Source organism: Panthera pardus, unplaced genomic scaffold, assembly GCF_024362965.1.
Source record: "Panthera pardus isolate Hobbes unplaced genomic scaffold, ASM2436296v1 HiC_scaffold_16, whole genome shotgun sequence".
In the NCBI taxonomy this organism is placed as follows: Eukaryota; Metazoa; Chordata; class Mammalia; order Carnivora; family Felidae; genus Panthera; species Panthera pardus.
This window is the reverse complement of record NW_026526721.1, coordinates 73,303,297-73,326,794: the sequence shown is the minus strand read 5'-3', so window position 1 is coordinate 73,326,794 and position 23,498 is coordinate 73,303,297. Positions and strand designations below refer to the sequence as shown.

General features: G+C 45.6%; 1 long non-coding RNA gene across 1 annotated transcript in view; it reads left to right on the top strand.

Moving 5' to 3' along the window:
• Positions 1 to 22,239, top strand: part of LOC109266577 (uncharacterized) — a 52,195-nt gene extending 29,956 nt beyond the window's left edge. The window contains exons 2-3 of the long non-coding RNA XR_002079771.2: positions 19,334 to 19,474; positions 21,782 to 22,239. This is a non-coding gene — a long non-coding RNA (uncharacterized LOC109266577). The remainder of the gene's footprint in view (positions 1 to 19,333; positions 19,475 to 21,781) is intronic.
• Positions 22,240 to 23,498: the final 1,259 nt, after the last annotated feature.

The following is a 23,498-nucleotide window of genomic DNA, read 5'->3' as shown; positions in this document are numbered from 1 at the left end:
ATGATAAAGCAACTGTACATTGATAAAAAAAAGTGAGCTGCTTAGAATTCAACTTTTTATTCTGAATGTCAGTTGGAATGACTATAACAGAAACTATACACCCAATATCATGTGCGGAGTGGTGGGGGATTTCAGCGGGAGGGCCTGGGTGGCCAGGTCACTCAAGAAGGGATACCCCAGGGTTGCCTGGGTAGCTCAGTTGGTTAAGTGGCCTGGTCTTGATTTCGGCTCAGGTCATGATCTCATGGTTGGTGAGTTTGAGCCCTGTGCTGACAGTGTAGAGTCTGCTTGGGATTCTCTCCCTCTCTCTCCCCGCCTACCCTGCTCATGCTCTCTCTATTTCTTTCTCAAAGACAAACAAACAAACAAGCAAGCAAACAAACAAATAAATAGATACTTTCAAAAAAAGGAAGGAATATCCCAGGGAGGCTTGGGTCAGTGGCTAGTTACTAACAAGAGCTTCTCTGCCAATCTACAAAGAAAATTAAAGGGAGTGTCATTCTTTGGTTGGCAGCTTGGGATAGTGGTCAGCAAGAATTTTCAGGCAAAGGCTGGGGAGTGACATGGTGTCATTCATGTTGTCCCTGGCTTCAACCACTCCAGGATTACTAATTCTCAAGGACACTATAAAGATTTCCCAATTAGACTCTTATTGTGCTTGGAGACCTGGGGATGAAGGGCACGTTGCTGGGCAGAGTGTGGCCATGATCTTGAAGATCAAAGTGGGACCTGGCTTACTTCTGAACCTTGACCTTGCTTCCAAAGGGCTGAATCATAACAGCACCACTCATAATAATGATCATGATGGAAAGAGGGTGTTCTGGAATACTAGAGTGACCTCATTATGCTCTACCTGGGAAAGGCAAACAGGCATGAGTTACTTTAATTCTGTTCAGCAGCTCTGTTCAAAGCCTGGCTGAACATTCAGGACAAGCCTTAGAATAAACAGGCATGCCTGGATTCTAATGGCCAGTCCTTTGTGTAGATCTTGGGGAATAAAAATGCAGTAACGAACCAGGCTTGGTCTGCAGCGTCTGTCATAGCTCACCCAGCAGATGTCTCACCTCTGTGTTTGCCCAGCGATGTGAAGAGTCCCCACTTAGGGGACTTTAATGTATTCTTGTGTTTCTCCTACATTAACACCTCCATGATGACTACAATCATGTTGAAATATAGTTAAATCACCCAGGAATGTTTATAGAGAACTTTTAGCACAGGGGTGCCTGAGTGGCTCAGTTGGTTGAGCGTCTGACTCTTCATTTCAGGTCATGATCTCACAGTTCGAGAGTTTGAGCCCCACATTGGGCTCTGTGCTGACATCTCGGGGCCTGCCTGGGATTCTCTCTCGTCTCTCTCTGCCCCTCCTCTGCTCGCACATGCTTTTCCTTTCTCAAGATAGATAAAAAAATTAAAAAAAATAATTAAATCTCATAAATAACAACTAATAGTTATAGTTACAATGGTATTTTTATATCTATTATCTCATCTGTTCTTCAACAGCCTTCTGAGATGGGTAGGTATTATTACTCCCATTTTGAAGATAAGAAAATTAAGGTTCAGAGAGGGAGAACTGGCTTAGAATCACAGTGTCAGAGGTAATAGGGATCATCTGGTCACTAACTTCCCTTTTTCTTTTTTAAATTTTTTTTTAACGTTTATTTATTTTTGAGACAGAGAGAGACAGAGCATGAACGGGGGAGGGTCAGAGAGAGGGAGACACAGAATCCGAAACAGGCTCCAGGCTCTGAGCTGGCAGCACAGAGCCCGATGCGGGGCCCGAACTCACAGACCGCGAGATCATGACCTGAGCCGAAGTCAGCTTAACCGACTGAGCCACCCAGGCGCCCCTAACTTCCCTTTTTCAATGGAAAACCAGCTGTTGTAAAGAGACTGGTCTCTTAGTAATTGGAGCAGAGCTGGCATACCAAGGGTGGGGGGTTTTTTGTTTTTTGTTTTTGCAATTATTTAAAGGAAACTACCTGAAATCCAAGACATTGTCCATGTGATCCATGACCTAAGTTTGAATGCTTTGGGGGAAAGGGTGATGGCTGCCCTCCACTCTTGGGGTCAGGCATGGACAAGAGCCTTTACTATGTGGTCAAGTGGTTGCTGCAAGCCCATAATTACTCAGTTTAATGCAACAGAAAAGACACAGAGCCTAAGAGATGGGGTTTTAACTAGGAAGAGTGGAGCATTCAGTCCACCCAGGAAGACAGAGAGAAAACCGTGGTGGCATCTGGGGAGCCTCAGCCACTACAGAGAGTTCTTAGTCTCCTCCCTCTATAATCCCTGGCCTCAGAAACCTGTACCTCTGTCTGCTGGGAGCCTTCCTAGGCTTTGGTAGGAGAGGTCCTTGGCTCTGCCCATTCCCACTGCTTCACCTCATTGACCTCCTAGTGCCACCCCTTTGCAGACCCAGAGAGGCTGTCCCATCAGGCCAGGACACCATGCCAGGCACCAAAGAATAGGAGACTTGCTCTAGGGCCCTGCCCTCCAGGAACCTGTAGCTTTGAGAGGGGAGTGAAAGTCAGAGGTATACAGAATCAGGCCATGATTTCCCATGGTAGGTTCCCCCCATGATTTCTCGATAAAATGCCTGTGGTGACACAGGGTCTGGGGAAAGAGGATGAGTCCAGAGCGGGGAGTGGGATTTGTGACTGGGGAGAAGGCATTTTAGGCTGTAAGAATATCGGGGGCATGAAGAGCACCATGGTTCATCAGAGAAGTGTGTGTGTATATGTGTGTGTGTGTGTGTGTGTGAGAGAGAGAGAGAGAGAGAGAGAGAGAGAGAGAGAGAGAGAGAGTGTGGTGATGGAGAGGTAGACAGAGGTCAGGTCATAGAGAGCTTGTATATTCAACATCTTTGACCTTTCCATTGAAAACCATGGGTTTGAAGGACTTTGAGGATAGGAAGCATGGGGCCATGAGGTGACATATAGAAATGCTCACTCAGTAGTGGCAGGTGGAAGGGATGGGAGTGAGAAGGGTCTGCAGGTAGAGAGAACAGGGAGGAGCCTGTCCCAGTAGTCTGGGCAGGAAATGATGAAGGTCTGGGCTCAGGGGTAGATGCTGGGGATGGGGAAGGGGGACAGGTCCCGGGACATTTCAAAATGATCAAGAGGGCAGTCAGGGAAGGTGAGGTGTCCAAAACACAGGGGTGCCCTGGGGCCAGCCGGTACTGGCTGAGTAGACTAACTGTGTCCATCTCTTCCCAACTCTGTGCTCAGGGGTGCCGTGTTGGGAGCTTTTAGTCAGCTACAGGAGAAGCATCAATACCACAGAAATCAAGAAAGACTGCAAATCAGGACCTTTACTTGGACCTTTTCTCCCCAGAGACTGGTTGTTAAACATCTACCAACCCACCACTGCTGAGACACCTGCAGCTTCTCCTGCTGTGGGTGGTCCAGGGCGCAGTGTCTGAGGCATTTGAGATGCGCCTTGGGCAAGGGATCGGCTTGGGTAGGTGGAGAGTAAGGAAAGGCATTTTCAGTGAACCTCACAGTGTGAGCAAAGGCCCACCTATTTCTGGAATAACACAGCATGGAGCAGGGAACTGAAGAGATTTGTGGACTATTGCTAGCCGAGTCTTGAATCAGATCTTGAATTAGAGTTGATAGATCAGATGCACAAATGAAATGTTCCTTAAAGACAGTATATGATGCAGGTTTATCATGAATTGGCCTACTTGTGCCAGAAGTTCATTTTTACAGTATTCCCTGAACCCAGTTGTAATGGTTGGTTAGTTACCTTAAGAATGACGGAGAAATTTTCCTAGATTATTATTTAGCAGGGGAGGAAACCAAGTCCAAGAGAGTGCTTCAAAGACTTTCTCAAGATCACAGCTGGTTAGTGATCCTTAACAGATAAGAACTCTGGAGTTGGAACTTGTATTAGTTATCTATAACTGCAAAACAAATTTCTCCCAAACTTAAAAAAAAAAAGCAGTTAAAAAATGGCTTAAGTATGGCTTGAAACAGTGAAAAACATTTCTTATCTCATAGTTTTTGTGAGTCAGGACTTCAGGAGTGACTTAGCCAGGTGGATTTGGCTTGAGGTCTGTGCTAGTCAGGGTTTTCCAGAGAAACAGGACCATGGCAAACATACACTGTATGAATATAGCACAGAATGAATAGCATAGTATATGAATAAGTGGTATATTATGAGGAATTGTCTCACACAATCATGGAAGCTAAAAAGTCCCACTATCTGCTGTCTATAGGCTGGATTCCCAGGAAGTCTGCTGGTGTAGTTCAGTCTGAGTCCAAAGGCTCGAGAACCAGGGGAGCCAATGGTATAAATCCCGGTCTGAGGACGGGAGATGAGATGAGATGTCCCCGTTGAAGCAGTGAGGCAGAGGGAAAAAAGGGATAAACTCCTCCTTCCTCTACCTTTTGTTCTGTTCAGGCCCTTAATGGATTGGATGATGCCCACCCACACTGCGGAGAGCAGTCTATTTTACTGAACTCACCAATCCAAATGCTAATCCCATCCAGAAACACTCTCATAGACATGCCTAGAAATAATGCTTAATCTGGGCATCCCAAGGCTAGTCAAATTGACACTAAAATTCACCATCACGGGTCTCTCATGAAACGTCGGTGAAGGTGTCATCTGGGGCTGCACTCAGCTGGCTGAAGTTGGGGGATCCACTTCCCCAGGGGGGCTCACTCACATGGCTGGCCCATTCATCCTGGTGCAGGCAGGAGGCTCACTTCCTTGCTGGAGTGCCTCTCGGCAGCTGCTGGAGCATCCTCATGACGCAGCAGCCAACTTCCTCCCGAGTGAGTGGTCCAGAGAGATTGAAGCAGAATCTCCAACATCTTTTATGACTTAGCTTCAGAAGTCATCATCATTTTCACAGTATCCTAGTGGTTACACAAGTGAGTCTCATTCAGTGTGGGAGAGGGCAATGCAAGAGGCAGGGATCATTGGCGGCCATCTTGGATGTTGGCTACCATAGGACCCAATGCAAGAAATGAGTTAAACCCATGAGACTCTTGAAGTCCAAGGACACGGTTCTGCCATTTGGTAGGTAGGGATCCCAGTAAAGGCTCAGCTTCTTCATCTATAACGGGAACTATAATTTCTGCCTGGGTTGCCATAATGGCTTGTGATGAGGACCAAAGCAAAGAACAATACAGTTATTAGTTGCAGTGATTGGTGATTGTTCCTGCTAATTGATGGCTATTCAGCAAAGCATAGGGGGTGGGGGGGAGGGGGCAGCTGCAGTGTGGTGGGTATCAGTTTGCAGTCTAGAGTGAGGCTTTCTGGGCTCGAAACTCAGCTCCACTGCCCACCAATGGGACAGATACTGACTCCCCGTGGGCCTTGTTGCCTCACCTACTCCCAGGGGAATGACTGAGCGTACCCATTTCACAGGGTTGTTGAGAATTAAATTAGCTAATTCAGGTGAAACATTTAGAACAGTGCCTTCGGACATTTGGTCACTGCATGATATAAATACTGGCTTTGGCTACTTGGCCACAAAGTCTGAAAACATAGATTCTATTTTATCATGCATTATACTGTAGTATCAATCAATAGCATTATAATATACCATCAACCATTGATGATACATTTGCCTGTGTTTCCAGACTTGGGGGCCAACCTATAGTCTGTCCTCTGATGATGATTGCCCAGGCAGCTTACTCTGTCCTTTAGTTGTGCCTGTAATCCAGCTGGATGATCTGGGATAAGATTCTAATCTCTCTTTAAACAGGAGAAGGCCTTCATTATACTTACTAATATGGGCCCCACCTCCAAGCTTCCCCAGACGTGGCGTATTGTTAACGCGGCTCTCGAGTGTGTTGCTCACCCCAGTGGGGCCTTTTATCACAAAGCACGCAGGGAAGAACAGGTGCCCCGTGCTATTAAGTTGGTTTTGCAAACCACAATGGCCAGCCACCTAATGGCATAAAGATACGCCTTACCTCGAAGGAGGCGGGGTACCAGACATCACATGCAAAGGGTTCTGAGGGCCTTGGGAAAGGAAGAGGGCCTTGGGAAAGGAATGTCCCAGAGAGGGAAGGTTTGGAGTTGCAGAGATGTACCCCATGTTCATAAGGCTGAACATATAAAACTCTGAACCTAGAAGCTGGTCTCTTTGATGGTGGTTAACTTGTGTTATAAAATGCCTCTTTGCAAATAATTTGCCAGTTTCTGTAAATACCCGGCTCTCTGGTTTGTTTAAAACTTTTTTGTTTTGTTTTGTTTTGTTTTAATGGTTATTTCTTTATTTTGAGAGACAGAGAAAGAGCGGGGGAAGGGAGAGAGGGAGGGAGGGAGAGAATCCCAAACAGGCTCCATGCTGCCAGTGCAGGGCCTGACTTGGGGCTTGAACTCACAAACCGTGAGATCATGACCTGAACTGAAATCAAGAGTCAGAGGCTCAACCAACTGAGCCACCCAGATGCCCCTATTTTCTTTTTATAAGGATTTGAGTCACATCTTTCTGGGGAACATCTCATCACCTAGAAGGGCTTTCCCAGAACGTGTTCTTGAAAGACTAATCTGTGGGATGTTCCTGGATGTTACATTAAAAATGGTTTGAGTGATCAAATGAGCTCAGGCAACACTGGATTAAGCACAGTTAAACAGGTTTCCTTCTTGCAGGACTTCTCAGAACCTTTAATATGCTAATATGTCTGTCTTCTGAATTTCTGGGAGGGTGCTGAAACCTGTAGTTTTTCCCACATTTATTTGTTCATAAGCCCTTTTTATGGGAAGGGGAATATATTTCAGAGGAAGACTGCACTAGAATATAGATAAAGGAAAATGCATACCTAATAATTGAAATGTGTACTGTTTTATCTACCTGGCACATTCACTTATTTCGGGTACCGTACCCCTATTCTGAGAACTGCTCCCAGCAACATTCACATGGTTCCCATGGTTCCCATGGTTTCTTACATGTCCTCCCCCCCTCCTCCCCGCCCCCCCCCCCCCCCCCCCCGGCCACAAGTGACACACCTTCTAGCTATAGGAGTGAGCCCCAGACCCCAGCTAGGCCACGAAGCCCCCTCTCTGGAATTTTTGGATTTGGGACCAATAATTCTTTCTCCGGCGGCTGAGGCTGTAAGACATAAGATGAAAGAGCTGTTAGTTGGTGCACGTTCTGCCATCTGCAGAAAGCCATTCTGCAGCGAGGTTTCATCGTACTGGCAGGAGGAGAGAAAACTGTAATGGGAGATGGACAGGAGATTGACGTCTTGGGTCTGCTTGTTCTAGATTCCTCATTCCACTCCCACCTTTCTGCATTTGTCTAATCTACATCAGGACTCCTCAAATGTAATCATGCTATGGTTTGTGGACCAGTTCTGTTTCCCAAACTACGTGTTACATGTCTACAGTGAGGTAAATTCGGAAACTGAGCACTTAGGAACTTTTGTAGTAATTGGCCCTGTAGAGACATCAAGTGGCATTTCATTTTTCTAGTAATTCATATTAATTTAATTTACCCAAGTATTGATCTACAATGGCTTTTCGTAACAACAACAACAATAATAAACCCAGTCCTTAAGCACAGATACTTTGAGCAATCCTGTTTTATGAGCTATTCCAGCAGGGCTGCTGCATATGGTTGTGTAGGCAGTGCACTGTACAATTCTAGCAAGTGCCATTCACATAGGTGATAAAATGAATGATTCCCCATGGCCTGAGTTGTACAGTGTACAACCTGCCCAACAGTACACACAGCCCCTTGGCTTCAGTCTCCTCCAATAAATTCTTTTTTGTTTTGCTTAAGTTAACCAGAGTCTTTTCATTGTTGTTGTTGCTTTCAAACTAAAGAAATTTAAATAGTACCTCTTCTACTGTCCCAGTGGGCTCTTTCAACTGTCTACTATATATAAGAGACCTGGTTCTGGAGTATAACTTTCCCACAGTATGATTCATCCATTTTGCTGTCTTGTCGGTTCTCATGGAAGGAAGCAGCTTAATACACACCGCTTGGGAGGATGCCCAACGTTCTTTTCCACCAAACCTGCCAGCATTTAAAGGTTCCCTTTCCTTCCACATCTGAGCCCCAGTGTAAGGAGAGCTCACAATGAATTGACTGGGTAAAGGCAGGCCAGCTGGGCATTCTGAACACTGTCAGTGGGGCTGTAATATAGTTGTCTTTCTAGAACAGTTTTGTAATATCTATCAAAAGCTTTAAAAATGCCCTTTGGCCTTCTAAGAATTAGATTTCTAAGATTCTTAGAATCTTAAGGATCCAAAAGTCCATCAAATATTTATCTCTGAAGATGCCCATTGTGTTTTAATTGTGAAAACGGAAATTAGGAATAACCTGAGTATCCAATATAAAGGAGTGACTAGGTAGATAATAAAACGCTATGTAAAATATCAAATAACCTGAATAAATTAAAATTATGTTTATAATGTATTAACGATATAGAAATTTATATTAGGTGAAAAATCAGAGTACAATAGAATATACAGGCAAGGGGACAATACTTAGAAAAAAACAAGACACATAGGCTAAAATGTTAATAGTGAATGTGTCTGATGAGTGAAATTTTACGATTAGTGTAAAAACATTTTTCTAAAAATTGTAAAGTTTATGTCAAGAGTATATATTACTTTGACAGTCGGGGAAAATGAAGTTAAATATTTAAAAGGGAAAAAGTGGGGTGCCTGGGTGGCTCAGTCGGTTGGGAGTCCGACTTCGGCTCAGGTCACGATCTCACAGTCTGTGAGTTCGAGCCCTGCGTCGGACTCTGTGCTGACAGCTCGGAGCCTGGAGCTTGCTTCGGATTCTGTGTCTCTCTCTCTCTCTGCCCCTCCCCTGCTCATGCTCTGTCTCTTTCTGTCTCAAAAATAAATAAAAACAATAAAAAAGAAAAAATAAATAAAAGGGAAAAAGTAAAAATAATGCAGCTGAAAGAGTACCTGGGTGGCTCAGTCAGTTAAGTGTCCAACTCCGGCTCAGGTCATGATCTCACAGTCTGTGAGTTCGAGCCTCGCGTTGGGCTCTGTGCTGACAGCTTGGAGCCTGGAGCCTGCTTCGGATTCTGTGTCTCCCTCTCTCTCTACACCTCCCCCATTCGTGCTCTGTCTCTCTGTCTCTGTCTCTCTCTTTCTCAAATATAAATAAACATTAAAAAAAAATAGGGGAGCTGTTTTAGGTTGGGCCCCAAAACACAGATGGGGGTGCTGCAGGCTTCAATCTGAGTTGAGCAGCTTGACTTCCTCAGCTCCTCAAGATCATCTGGGCTGGAGGCCCTGGCCCAGATGACCTGTACACACAGCCCACCTAGCTTAGAGTGGACACTCCAATGTACTGAGTGCTTATGTCCAGCAGTTTCTGCTGGAGTAGGTAGTATTTCTGGATCCCAGCCTCGGTTCCAGGAGTTCCAGAGTGGCCCTTTGTTCCTGATCTTATCCTGTCTGGGAAAATACCGGTGACAGCAAGGAACAGGCAAAAGAGGCTGAAAAGAAGTGAAGGATGTACATTCCCCTGCCGCATCCACTCCTAGGACAAACCCACACAGATGCACGAATACTCATTCTGCCATTGTTTGCAACAGTAACCAATTGGAACAAATTGGGGGAAAAGGTGGAAAAATTGCCTGTCCATCAAAGGGATACATAAATTATAGTATTTTCATACAACGAGATACTGTATAGCATCAAAATAAATGAATTAACATGAACATAGAGGAATCCCTAGTGTTAGCAAAAAATAAAGCAAGTAGCAGTTTGATTTAATCTCTATTAATATTTATTTTAAAACCATATTTCATATAGTATTTATCTATTTAGCTTTTATTTTCTTTAAAATTTATTATCACAATCTATTAATATTATATAGGTTTTATTAAGTTTATAGCATGATTCCAGTAAGATTAAGTTAAAAGTATGTGAAAACACCACTAATTATTTATGGATGTCTACATGTGGTAAAAGGAAAAGTCATGCATGTGAATAATCAACATCAAATTCCCAAGAGTGGTTTCCCTTGGGATCAACAGAAGGGAAAAGAAATCAGGGAGTGGTACATGGAGGCTTCAAAGGTATTTTCGAAGTTTTGTTTAAAAAAAAAAAAAAAATACATCCAGGGGCGCCTGGGTGGCTCAGTCAGCTCAGCTCAGCTCAAGTCATGACCTCCCAAGTTTGTGAGTTCCAGCCCCAGGTCTGGCTCTGCACAGACAGACAGTGAGGAGCCTGCTTGGAATTCTCTCTCCCTCTCTCTCTGCCCCTACCCCACTCGTGCTCTAAATAAAAAATACATCTGAAGTAAGTATGGAAAAGAATGTTAGGATTTGACAAAGCCTGGTGGTGGGCACAAATTATATTCTTCACTATACTCTTGTGCCTTTTGGGAAGAATTCATTTAAAAAATAATAAAGTAACAAATAGAAAGTAGGTCACTGACGCAGGATGCTCCGAGTGAGGCAGGGGGAGGTGACCATGGAGGGACGGGCTGGGGTGCCCTGGGTTGCGATGTGGTCACACCCGCTGCGTGCCCGCAGGGGGGGCCCTGGACGCCGCCCTGCGTGGTGCACACTCCCTGCCCCGCCCACCAACCCATGTGGCGCCTATTTCTCCTTCTTGTTTCCAAGTCCTATCTGGCAGCTTCGCCGTCGCGCTGCTTGCTGGGAATTGCAGGTCTCGCCAGCGAGATTCAGCTCCTGACGACCTTCGCACAGGTGTATTTCTGGCCGTGTGCACCTCCTTGGGTGGCTCCGGCCTTTGTAGTTCTGGGTCTTGTGCAAGAACAGCACAAGTTCACGCCCACCTCCTGCCAAGGGGCAAGGGAATCTCGGAGGCCTGGAGATCCTGATTATTTTATCTAACTGAGGCATTCCCAGGTATTTGGGTCTTCAGTGTTTTGGTTTCGTGTACTTATTGATCTGTCTGTCTCATCTTCTTTATTCCTCGGGACATGAGTCCAGTCCGGGTCGGTGCCAACATTCCAAGAAAATCCAAACTGGGTCTTCTCACCAGTGCTCCTGTCAGGTCTTGGAATCGGGACACCTGCTCTGGGATCCCAGCTCAGCCTGCCAGCCGCCAGATGCCTTTAGGCAAACCTTGTCACCTCTCTGGGCCTCCCTTTCTTCCTCTGGTAAATGGGGCAGGGATGCCTGCCTCACAGGGTTGGCATGATGTCACGATTGCATAATGTCTCGCTTGTCAAGGTTCCAAGCACAGCGTCTGCACAAGACACAACACATTAATTTAACTTTTCCTAAGGTCAAATTTAGCAATTAACGTTGGCGGGCCTTTCAGATTCAGATCCTTTCTTCCTTCCCACCAAGCTACTTCCCTTCTTCCTTCCTCTGTTCGCTTCTTCCCCAAACTCCCTTCCCCCAGTTTAGCTCTGGCCACTCAGGCTCAGACAAAACAGACTAAGCCCCAGCGTCCAGCTCTGCATAAGACTTTCCAACAGCAACTCTTGACCTTGTAGAACCTTTGAACCCCCTAGGGAGCTAAAGAAAAAAAACACCCAAGTCCCCCAAACACTCCCCCACCCCTCTTTGCCCCAGACCACAGCCTACCCCCACAGAATGTGATTCAGTTGGTCTGGGGTGGGGGCCGGTGCACCAGGCACTGTATTTTCTTTACCTCACCACACCCACCCCAGGCAGTGGATCCTAAGGTCCATTTTAAGACTAATCCCTGTAAGCACCACAACCTTCTCTTGAGCTCCTTCCCTCCTTGGGATGTTTCCCTGTCATCATAACAGTGGGAAGCAATGACCATGTGTTCATTTTTTCCATTTACCAGGTTCTTTCTTGGAAAACATCTAATAATTTACAAGTCCTTCACAGAGTCCTTCCTTAACTTCGACTCGTGTGGTAGGCAGAACAGAAAACACCCCCAAGGTGCCCGGGGGAGGGGGGCAAACTGAAGTTTCCTCTGAGACCTGATACGTGCTTCTGTTCTATCTTTTCTGGGGCCCAGCTACCATTCTGCCCATAGGGCTCACTTTTCCTTTGCCACAGATCTGAAATAAACATCTGACGGCAGAGCCAGCTGAGTAAAGCCAACAGTGAAGAATCTGTGTTTAGGGAATGTTTCTACTTAATTTTGGCTCACGTACTCTTAAGACACTGGTGGCGTTTGCTCAGTGCTCGCTATGTGCTGGGCACTTTGCTATGTTCACTATCACATTATTTCCGCACAACTCTATGAAGCAGGCACTGTCATCCTCCTTTTACAGATGAGCAAATAGGCTTCGAGGAGTTACGTGTCTCCCTGCTTCCCCAAAATGGATCTAAGATTAGATTTGAACTCAGGCAGTCCAACTCCAGAGCCCGCATCCTTGTTTTTGATTCTTCACTGCTGTCCATCTTCCATCCCTGATCTGCCGGCTGCCTTTCTGAGCATGGAGCTGGTGCGACTTGGGGGTGAGAATAAGTTAACGTCTCCGGGCTGCTCTTCCCGCTCCCCTGATGTTCCAGAGCCAATGATCATGGGCCTCATTTCACAGAAGGAAGCACATATGGGCTGTGACATCTCCAAGGCGACAGCTCAAATGACAGGAAGAAATGGGGGTGGGAGTAGTGAATTCCCAAACCCAGACCTCTAGGTCAGCACAGGGACCTCGGGGACTGTTGGCATTTTATAAATGCCTTTCATTCCTCAAAGCCTAACACAGTTTAATTTTGCAAATACACCTGGGGCGGGTGGCTGAAGAGCAATATAGACAATAGGCCTGGCCTGCCTCAGATTTTGCAGAAGAAGGTTGCTTGTAGTAGAAGCAAATAGTGTTAAATGATTATCTCACAGGAATTCCTACCAAGTCTGACCATCCGCCTGTGCTCCTTTCCAGCTTCCTGGGGCCACCTAAATGAATAGTTACAATGTTATATTTGAACAATAAAAGGACTTTGCAGTTCAGTTCCTCTGTGCCTGTGCGAGAGAGATATACTCTGTCAAGCTTCATTAGGAGAAAAAAAATGAGTTGGTTACACTGTAAATATTACGTTTGCTCTTTCTAAACAGGCCCGTAACTAGCAAAATGGCTAAAAATTGGAACAAAACGTGAAAAAAACACAAGCATAATCCTTGCCTTTTTTGTCTGTCTTAAAAACATTTAAAAGGCCAACCTAATTAACCAAATTGTTTTCTTTTGCTATGCACAGATGGTTTCCTTTCCAATATTCTAGAGACAGATTAATTGCCTAACTAGATTTACAGGTAGACTGGGATAACACGTTTCTCCTGCCTGCCTCCTAGGGATGAAAATACCCACAAGTAGTTTATGAGGTGTACTAGGTTCAGCAGTGGGTCCCCCAAATCCATGTCTTCCTGGAACCTGGGAATGTGACCTCATTTGCAAATAGAGTCGGGGTGCCTGGGTGGCTCAGTCAGTTAGGCTTCTGACTTCAGCGTAGGTCATGATCTCACAGTTTGTGGGTTCGAGCCTCTTGTTGGGCTCTGTGCTGACAGCTCAGAGCCTGGAGCCGCTTCAGATTCTGTGTCTCCCTCTCTCTCTGCCCCTCCCCTGCTCATGCTCAGTTTGTCTCAAAAATAAATAAACACTGAAAAAAAAAAAAAAAGAAAATAGTGTCTTTGCAGATGTAGTTAGTTAAGATGAGGTCACACTGGATGAGGGTGGGCCCCAAATCCAAGGACTGCTGTCCTTACAAGAAGGCCATGTGAAGACACAGCCCCACAGAGAGAAAAGGGCCCCTGATGGGGGTGCGGGTGCATGGCTGTGGGCCAGAGAGCCTGGACTCAGCAACCTCAGAAGCTGGGGGAGACAAGCGTTCTCCCCTAGAGAATTTGGGTCAGTGTGGCCCTGCTGACACCTTGTTCTTAGACTTCTAGCATATGAGAGAAAAACTATGAGAGAATCAATTTGTTGGCTTATGCCGCCCAGTTTATGGTACTTTGTTACAGCAGCCCAGCCAAAGTAAAATAAGGGAATTTGCGGTGGAATCTGGACGGACCTCCTTCTACCTTCTTCAGAGCCCCCTTGCACTGAGGACTTGATGTGGGTGGAGTGAGCTCCACACAGTCTCCCCTGTCATCACGTGGTGAGAAAAAGGAACCCAAACAGAATGTGACCGTTCTTGGAAGTCAGAATAGGCAACATCCACGAAGGCTTTTCTCTTGTTGCCTGATTACCGTATTCCCTGCTAACTCTAGGCCAAAAAAATACCACTTTTATTGGGGAAAAATGAGGCTCTTCCTAGAGAACAGAGCTGACTGAATCCAGCAGCAGTAGGAGGTCTGCTTCAGGCATGGTCAGGTATTTATGGAGTGGGAAGAAAGGACACCTGCCTTCTTCCGTGTAGGGACCCGGGCACATGAGAAGCACCCGGGGGCTTTTAAAATCCTGATGCCTTGCTCCCACCCCAGAGATTCTCATTTAGGTAGTATGGGGTGCTGCCAGGCATTAGGATTTTTTAAAGCTTCCCTGGGTGATTCTGATGTGCAGTTTGGGTTGAGAAGCACTAGTAAAAGTTACCTGGAGATTCCAGATGATTGTTTTACTGTGTGATTACTTTAAATTAAGGAAAATTAGTAAAAACATTATATATTAAAGAGAGAAAGGGGCTCCTGGGTGGCTTAGTTGGTTAAAGCATCCGACTTCGGCTCAGGTCATGACCTCACGGTTCGTGAGTTCGAGCCCCGCCTCGGGCTCTGTGCTGACAGCTCAGAGCCTGGAGCCTGCTTCGGATTCTGTGTCTCCCTCTCTCTCAGCCCCTCCCCACTTGCCCTCTCTCTCCCTCTCTCAAAAATAAATTCAAAAAAACTTTCTTAATTTAAAAAAAGAGAGAAAATAAGTGAAACAAAAAGGTGACACTTAGGATGCCATCAAACTCTGTAGTAAAGTCTTCAAATACGTGGAGAATACAACAGCTATTTTGGAAAGAATGGTCCTACAGGTGCAGCTCTGAGGTCAGTGGAGTGAGTTTGAGGCATTTTGTTTGCGGGAGCCCCCTGCACAATGCCTGGCGCAAAGACGCCTTCAAGAAACATTGGCCAATGAGGTCTGTTTAGGAAAATGAGAAAACCGTGGTTCAGACTTCCCCTGGAAGCTTCTTTTCTTCTCCAAAGAAATCTGGATCACCCAACTCATCCCCTAAAGCCTTCTTAATTCCTAAGAAGGCAAACACAGTTCTTTAAATTAAAAAGTTAATTACCATTTATTGAAGTTCCTGTCTTCATTTTAGGTGGGTTAACTGGTGATTCGGGAGAGTTGGATGCTCTCACGTGGTATGTGAGCACATCATAAACACTGACTAATCCATATATATGGTATATGGAGGCCCATTTTAAGGGACTTTAAAGTTTCAGACCTTAATTAATTATAGGAGGCTATTGTTGGATCATCTTTGTGATTTATTTGCTGCCGACTTCTTAATCAGACACACAACCTCCAGTTATTCTATTGTTATTATAAGAAAATATAACCCACTTACCATATGATTATCAGAGGGGCGCCTGGGTGGCTCAGTCGGTTAAGCGGCCGACTTCGGCTCAGGTCATGATCTCGAGGTCCGTGAGTTCAAGCCCCGCGTCGGGCTCTGTGCTGACAGCTCAGAGCCCGGAGCCTGTTTCAGATTCTGTGTCTCCCGCTCTCTGACCCTCCCCCGTTCATGCTCTGTCTCTCTCTGTCTCAAAAATAAATAAACGTTAAAAAAATAAAAAAAAAACCAATATGATTATCAGAAATATACCTTGGTAGAGGGCAGGGATTGTTCATCGTCACATGAGCTATTAGATGCTATGTGGATAGTTTTGAGGGAGGGATGAGTGGAGGGTGGAAATACCCCCTATCCCGGAGGTGGCTGGGTTTTGAGCCTAACTTTCATGGCATAACATTACTGCTCTCATTTCTTTTTTTGTTTTTGAGTATGTATATGTGATTACACAAATACTTGTCAAGGACCAGACAAGAGAGGATCATTAGGTTTCGACTTGTCTGCCAAAGGTGATAGATCAATTGGTAGTGACTCCTTGGGCTACTGGGTTGAAAGTAATTCGGAAATCAAATCCACGTTGAAAGGGAAAGGGTAGCAAGATGGATTAGTAATTTCTTAGAGCACATGAGAGGAGGGAATGGACGCACGATGCCAGGCATTTGCTAAGATCCCCTTAGACCCGTTAAAAGTTTTTCCAAAAATTTGTTTGAGTATAGTTGACACACAGTGTTACATTAGTTTTAGGTGTAAAATGTAGTCATTCAACTTCTCTGTACATTATGCTATGCTCACCACAAGCGTGGCTACCATCTGTCACCATGGACCCTTATTACAATGTCATTGACGACATTCCCTATGCTGGACCTTTCATCCCTGTGACTTATGCATTCCATAACTGGAAGCCTGTATCTCCTACTCCCCTTCACCCATTTGCTCATCCCTCCACTCCCCTCTCCTTTGACAACGATCAGTTTGTTTTCCACAGCTTTGGGTCTATTTCTGCTTTTTGTGTGTTTCTTTGTTTTGTTTTTTAGATTCCATTATGAGCATATGAGTAAAATCATCTGGTTTTTGTTAGACTCTTTTTTTGACAGACAAGCACTCTGGGTTAGCCAGTAGGCTTTATACTAGTCATAGGAAGTGCTGTTTCTTTTCTAAACAGCTGTGTGTCCATGTTGGAAATTCAGTGTGTGGTACAGAGCCTGGGGACCTTGGGCTAGGAGTCCCAATGGAGAGATTCCCTAATAAAATGAAGCATTTAATTTCACTAAGGTCTGCACAATCCTTTCCATCTAAGGCTGAATGATTGGTATCCATTACCAATTATTCTATTTTTTTCATTCATATTAAAGAGGTTTTTTTTTGTATGTGTGAGGTATTTGAGTACATAGTGCAAGAGGCCACACTCTGTTTCAGAGAACAATGGTCGAGGTCCAACCTTCATGTTTAGGCTTGTGCTCAGCCGTCCTTTAGAATGCTGCACAGGACATGACCATTCTCTGTCCTGTTATTTCCCACCATTCAGCAGTGTGACGCTAATAGATTGGATGTATTCTGTGAGAAAAGAGTCAGGATGACCATCTGACTGGGGGACCTGGGAGGACGGAGATGCCATTTTGAGATGAGGGTGACTTGTACGAGGAGGGACAGATCATGAGCTCAGTTTCAGATGCCTACTAACTGTCCAAGTGGAGATGTCAGCAGCAATTGGATTTATGTGTCTGGAAATCAGAGGGGAAACATAGATCACATGTATAAATCTGGGAGTCATCAGCTTGTGGACAGAATTTAAAAGCATGGGAATGAATGAGATCACCAGGATAATAAGTGTAGATAGAGAAGGGATCCAAAGACTGAGCTTTGGGGCAACTTCAAGATAAAGAACTCCAGAAAAGAGGAGGAAGCAGCAAGGGTTGGGAAAGAGCAGGGTGTAAGGTAAGAGGAAAGCCAGCAGAGTGCCCTGGTAGCCAAGTAAAGAGCGTTGCTTTGAGGAGAGTCATTGACTAGGTCACTACTGTGTAAAGGTCAAGCAAGGTGGAGACTGGAGAACTGGCTACTGGGTGGGGCTGTGTGGAGGTCATTTCTTTGATGGAATTCTGGGGAGGGGTGAAAGCTCAGCTGAAACGTGTTTAATAGAGAATGGGAGGGTGGGAAGTAGAAGTGTCCAGCATTACAATGTTGTTAGGAATTTTGCCATACAGAGGAAGTGATGGGGGAAAATGAGGTTGAGCACACCTTTATTTTTCAGACGGGAGAAATAATTGCACATTTGTGTGCTAGGGTCAAAGGCCCAATCAGGAGAAGGTGTTGATGATGCAGGAGAGAGAAGAAGCATGGCTGGGGTCATGTTCTTGGGTAGGCGAGAGGGAACGGGGTTGCGTGTAGGTGTGTAGGAGCTGGTCTGTGCCTGGAGAGCACGGTTCATCCGTAAGACTGGAAGATAAAAGAAAGCATGTTGATATGATGGGAAGTGCTTTTGGAAGATCTCAGCAGCTTACAGACCCTTCAGTGGCTCCCTGTTGTGCCTTATGTCAAAGAGTCCATAAAGCTCAGCCTAGGATACAAGGACTTAAAATATAAACACTCTGGCCCCAGGTTATATCTCCTTCCTCATCTACTCTTGATCCTTGTGTTTTAAGTTTATTTATTCATATTACTCATATTCATGAGAAAGAGAGAGAGAAGGGGGAGAGACAGAGAGAGAAGGGAAGAGAGAGAATCCCAAGCAGGCTCTGTGCCGATAGCTTATCAGCTGATAGCTATCGGCACAGAGCCCCATTCGGGGCTCGATCTCACAAACCATGAGATCATGACCCGAGCTGAAATCAAGAGTCAGACACTTAGCCATCTGAACCACCCAGACGCCCCCAAATGTGGTTGTGTGCATACTCTACATACACTTCTTATTGAACTATAACATGTATACATATGCGCACACCCACAAATCACAAAGTGTATGTGTAGCTCTTTGTGTTTTCAAAGTGAACACACCTGTGCCAATAAATGGTGCCTCACTGGCCCCCTGAAACTCCGCTCCTCTCCGCTGCGATTGTCATGCAGAGGTAACCGCGATCCGGGCTTCTAACATCATGGATTACTTTTGCCTGTTTCTGAACTTCATGTAAATGGAATCAAACAGTGTGTACTCTTTCACGTCCCACTTCTTTCACCCGCTTCGGATTTCTGTGCCGCGTTCCCTTTGTTAGCATGTAGCAATACTTTGCTCTGCGTTCCCTTTGTTAGCATGTAGCAATACTTCGCTCGTTCCCCGTTGCTGTGTTGTATTCCGCTGTGTTGTATTCCACTTTGTGAAGAATAGCCCACAGTTACTTCCCCATCATGTTGTGGCTCGACGTTTGGTTTGTTGTTGGCTCCTGGCTCTGACAAATAGCCCCATAGTGAAGGTTCCTGCATACACTGTTGAACCCGTATACGCTTTTCTGCTGGACATGTACCCGAGAGTGAGATGCTGGGTCATAGATTGAAGTGCTACGTGTATTTTGATCCTGTTACTGTTATGAAGCACGCCCAGGAGTATAATCCTAGACACTGGAACCCCACGGTCCAAGTCTCTGAGCTCCAAGGCGTCTGAGATGATTTGTCCGGCCCCTTCATTTTCATACGAGAAGCCTGACCCTCAGGCTGGGGAAGCGACGTTTGCAAAGTCACACCGCGAGGAAGTGGGTCCGTGCTCCAGGTCTCCTCATTTGGGGGCTAACGCTGGCCAAATACCTGTTAGTGTTCACACGAGGAAACTGTCCTCTCTGACCCAGGAATGGTCACACGCCGCTCCAATTTGTATAATGAGCACTACTGTTTACGAAGTACGTGCTCACTGCCATATACCTTGTGTCATATGTTTGCACGTGTCATGTGCTTACCTTGTATTATTACCTCTAGTCCCTTTTGCACATTTATGTATTTATTTGTTTTTTCCTCTCCCTATTTTTCAGATGGAAAATGAGCTCAGAGCGGATGAGCGGCCTGCTCAGGTTTCCACAGAAGGTGGCAGAGCTAGGATTTGAACCCTGCTTGTGACTACTTGAGAGGAAAAGGGGCAAACTCCTTAGAAAGTTCTCACTGCTCCGGCACAGGTAGACCTTTCTTTACCTCACTCCCCGGGGCTCCTCCCAAGTATGGAGAGTCCAGTTTTCTATCACAGACCACGTGACTAAAAGAAGGCAATCACATTGCAATTTTTTGTCTACGGTGTGGCGCCTGGGTGGCTCAGTCGGTTAAGCATCAGACTCTTGATTTCGGCTCAGGTCATGATCTCCCAGTTTGTGGGATTGAGCCCCGTGTCAGACTCTGCACTGACGGCATGGAGCCTGCTTTGGCTTCTCTCTCTGCCCCTCCCCTGTGTACTCTCTCTCTTTCTCTAGCTCAAAAATAAATAAATAAATAAATAAACATTAAAAAAAAAAAAAACCAGAAAGAAAGCAAGAAAGCAATTCAACAAGGCAAGCACGGAAAACACCTGCAGCTTTCCCTGTAGGGGCTGATACAGAATACATCTGCTCAGAGGCATCATGATGATACTCATTTCTATTCAAAAGTTGTGGACGCTGTGAACACTTGCTCCTCAAGCTCTTCCCAGAAGTCCCTAGGACAGTGACGCTTGATGTTCGGAAATTAATTGAGCCCTGAAATTTCAGGGGAGCCAGGATGAGCTTCATTATTCTGTGAATCTTAGAGATATCCATCATCCATGGGCCCCCATCCCATATCCTGTATGCTATCTCAAAGAAGATAATAAAAGATAAGTGATCAGCATTAACATGCATTAGGCACTCACCCTGGGCCACGTGTGACTAGCTGCGCTCACGTGAATGACCTCATTCAGTCCTCCCGACAACGTTTCCAAGGAGGTGCTGTTACTATCCCCATTTTACTGATGAGGAATCGGATGCTTCCAAAGATGAGAAAACCTGCCCCAGGGCGCACAGTAAGTGAATGAGCGGGGGCTTCACCTAGGGCCCCCATGGCGGCCAAGCTCTATTCTTGTTCGTGGCCCTGACGCGCAGGTGCACAAAAAGTGCTTGTTTACTGACTGACGCCTCCCCTTGATTAGGGTTTTTTTTTTTTTTTTTAAGTCATTCATTTGGGGGTGTTCACAGTTTATCACAACCACCACAAGCTAACCCAGTGAAGCCTGTGTTCTCGAGGACAATTGTCCCCTACCTTCCACCTTGGAAAGAAGAGGGATTTTTCTTCTTATTGAGATCTCTTTAAATAATCTGCTTAAAAAAGAGATGGGTGGGGGAGGGAGAGAATCGGAGAGAGTCTGGGTGTCAGAGGGTCCTGGACATGGCGAAGTGGGCAGTACAACGTGCCTGTGGGGTTGCCTTGGCTTTTAACTGGCACATCTTCTTCGACAGACCCTCCTTCAGCTTCCTCTCCACCATCGGTGCGGTTTCGTGAAAGCAGGTGGGAGGGGTTGGTGTGTCTGTGGACTATTACTTTTAGGGATTTTGAAAAACATTGAATGATTTGCACTATTTTGGCATCACTTAGGCTGTTAGGGCTTAGCTCTTTGTTTTTCTGTTTCAATGTTATTTTATAAAAAGAACACTTAAAGTTTTAAGTGTTCCTCTCCTCCATGCCACAGATGGAAACTCAGTGCATCACCAAGTGATCCATCTCTGCGGGAATACAAATTACCTGTGCGTTTCAGCCTCTTTGCACTTTGCCTTAGCTAAAGAGCCCCTGCTAGATACATAGTATTAGCAGGTGACTCTCTGGGCCATATGCCGAAAAAGACAGATGTTTTACTTAAGTTCATTGAAAGGGAAATGTGAAAGGCACTAAAAGTCTGCTGGCCTATCTGTCTTCTCCCCAAACTCCCTCTGGCTGAGTGATCTTGTGTATGTATGGGGAAGAGAGAGAGAGAAGGAAAGAGAGAGAGATGGAGAGAGGGAGATGGGGAGAGAGAGGGGGCGGGAGTGGGAGGAGAGAGAGAGAGGTAGAACAGAGAGAAGGAGGAGGGAGGGAGAGAGAGGGAAAGAGAGAGAGAGAGGGAGAATGAGAGGGAGGGAGAAAGAGGAAGAGAGAGAGAGAGGGAGAGAAAGAAAGAAGGAGAGAGAGGTGGGGAGAGAAAGAGAGAGAGGGAGAGAGAAAAAGAGAGGGAGAGAAGGAGAGAGAGGGAGAGGAGATGGGGGAAACTTGGGCTGTACTGGGACTTTCTGTTCCAAGGTGGGCTATAACACCAGCCAAGAACTTCCAGTCTTCTAAAATTCCCTCTGACTCTCACCTGAAATGTTAGAGGTGGGAGAAGTAGGAAAGATGCTGACTAAACCATTTTCCAAAGCCATGTTCAAAGAGAATAAGCTTGGGAACAGACACCGGACTCTTTGTTGTTGTTGTTCGTCTTAATTGTCTTGTGCTTCTTTTCCCTCTAAAAGCCTCACTTTACCACAAGGGACATGAATATCAATCAACCTGGTAATGGAGTAAGTACCCTCAGATGGCAACTAGGAACCAGCTCACCGATTAACTGTGTCACCTGTCTGTGTGTTGGTGTCCACCCACGTCAAAGCTATCTGTACAGTGCCAAGAACGATTCGGATTTGAGAGATGAATATTGTCAGCGTTTGGTGTGTGTTGGGAGGAGACTAGCTGTTGCAACATCACAGATGATTGTCATCCCCACCGTGATCCTGTAGAAATTTTGCGACAGAGATGTTCAACCGAGAAACTGTTCTCCATTTTCCTGAGTGCACAGTGGAGATGTTAAGTACTTCAGTTACTGCTCTGATTAAAATCTAAACGGCTATCACTTTCAGAGAAATGTCCAAATTTCTTTACCCTGTTCAACAAGGGATGGAGAACACCACCACTTTGGGACATATTTTAATTTTCTTTTGTGTTCAGGCTTTCTATACAAGTTACCTGGAGCAAATTAATTAAGCTGGAAGGGCTTTTATGAGCCCGATTAGATGGAACTCATCTTAAAATGCCTGAGGATCCTCCAGAGAGGGGACTGGTCCTTTGAAGATGAATTACCATGAATCAGGAAAGCATTCTGTTGTTGTTGACCTCACTGTGTGCTCGCAATCTAGGGCTGGGCCAGGGGGCTATGATCTTGCCCTCAAGCTTCTTTGATGTGCACAAACGCAAAGAAGGTGCCCTTGGAGTGACAGTGGGGTGACTTCACGGGAAGTGAAGAGCTCATTGTCCTCTGTACGTTGTGATGACTTCTCGGGTAGCTTACAGCAAAGAGAACCTTTAAGCAAGAACACTGTGTGAATGTCCGGCTCTCAGATTCCGAGTCACTAAGAAGTCCCGAACTTGGGTGTCAGTCCCAGGGGCCGGGGTCCCTGGAAGTCTGCCAGGCTTCTTAGAGGGTAGTTTCAACAGGAGTGAAAGCACATACAATTAATTCTCAACAAAGAGACTGTGCCACTGACACACAAAACACGTTGTATGGTTAAGTGCACATTTCAAGGGCCTCTGAATTGTTGAGAGAAAATGTCTTGTCCAGAGAGTGACTGGAATCAGGTTCCTATCTGCTGCTCCTGAATTACTCTATTTTCTCGCTGTTGCATTTAAATGATGTTTAGAAATCAAGTGTGCAAATAGGAGACACGGGCTGCTTCTGTGGAAACAAAGTGGCAATAATTATTACTTTGTGTTCTGAGCAAAAGAAGGCTAGACATTCTAATTCTGGAGATCTAACAATGGAAGTCAGAAGGAATAAAAGTTCACGGGGGGAAGGAATATATCCTAGGACAGAAAGGAGATCCGAAAGCTGATTTGCGGGACGTGTCCTTATTTATTCTTGAACATGACATCGACAATGGTAAACGCTTTATTTTAAAGACTGCCTATGTTGAGTCGTCCACCTATAGGTTGTGCATTTTGCCTTAGGAACATGCTGTGGTGAGCTATGCCTACTTTCTGGCTGTTTCAAGAGGAAATGGAAAGTTTCAGTCACTGTTTAAGTAATGGAACCAACAATTAAACTGCAGGTGACCAAGTATTCCCTTGGCTCTGGTTGTGAAAGTCGCTGTCAAGCACAAGAGGGAACAGGAAGGTTTGTTTCATTAGGGGTATTCATGTCCCCTCCACTCCTACCATGTCACTGCTGGGTCCAATGTGACCCAGGGGAGGAGGAGTCCA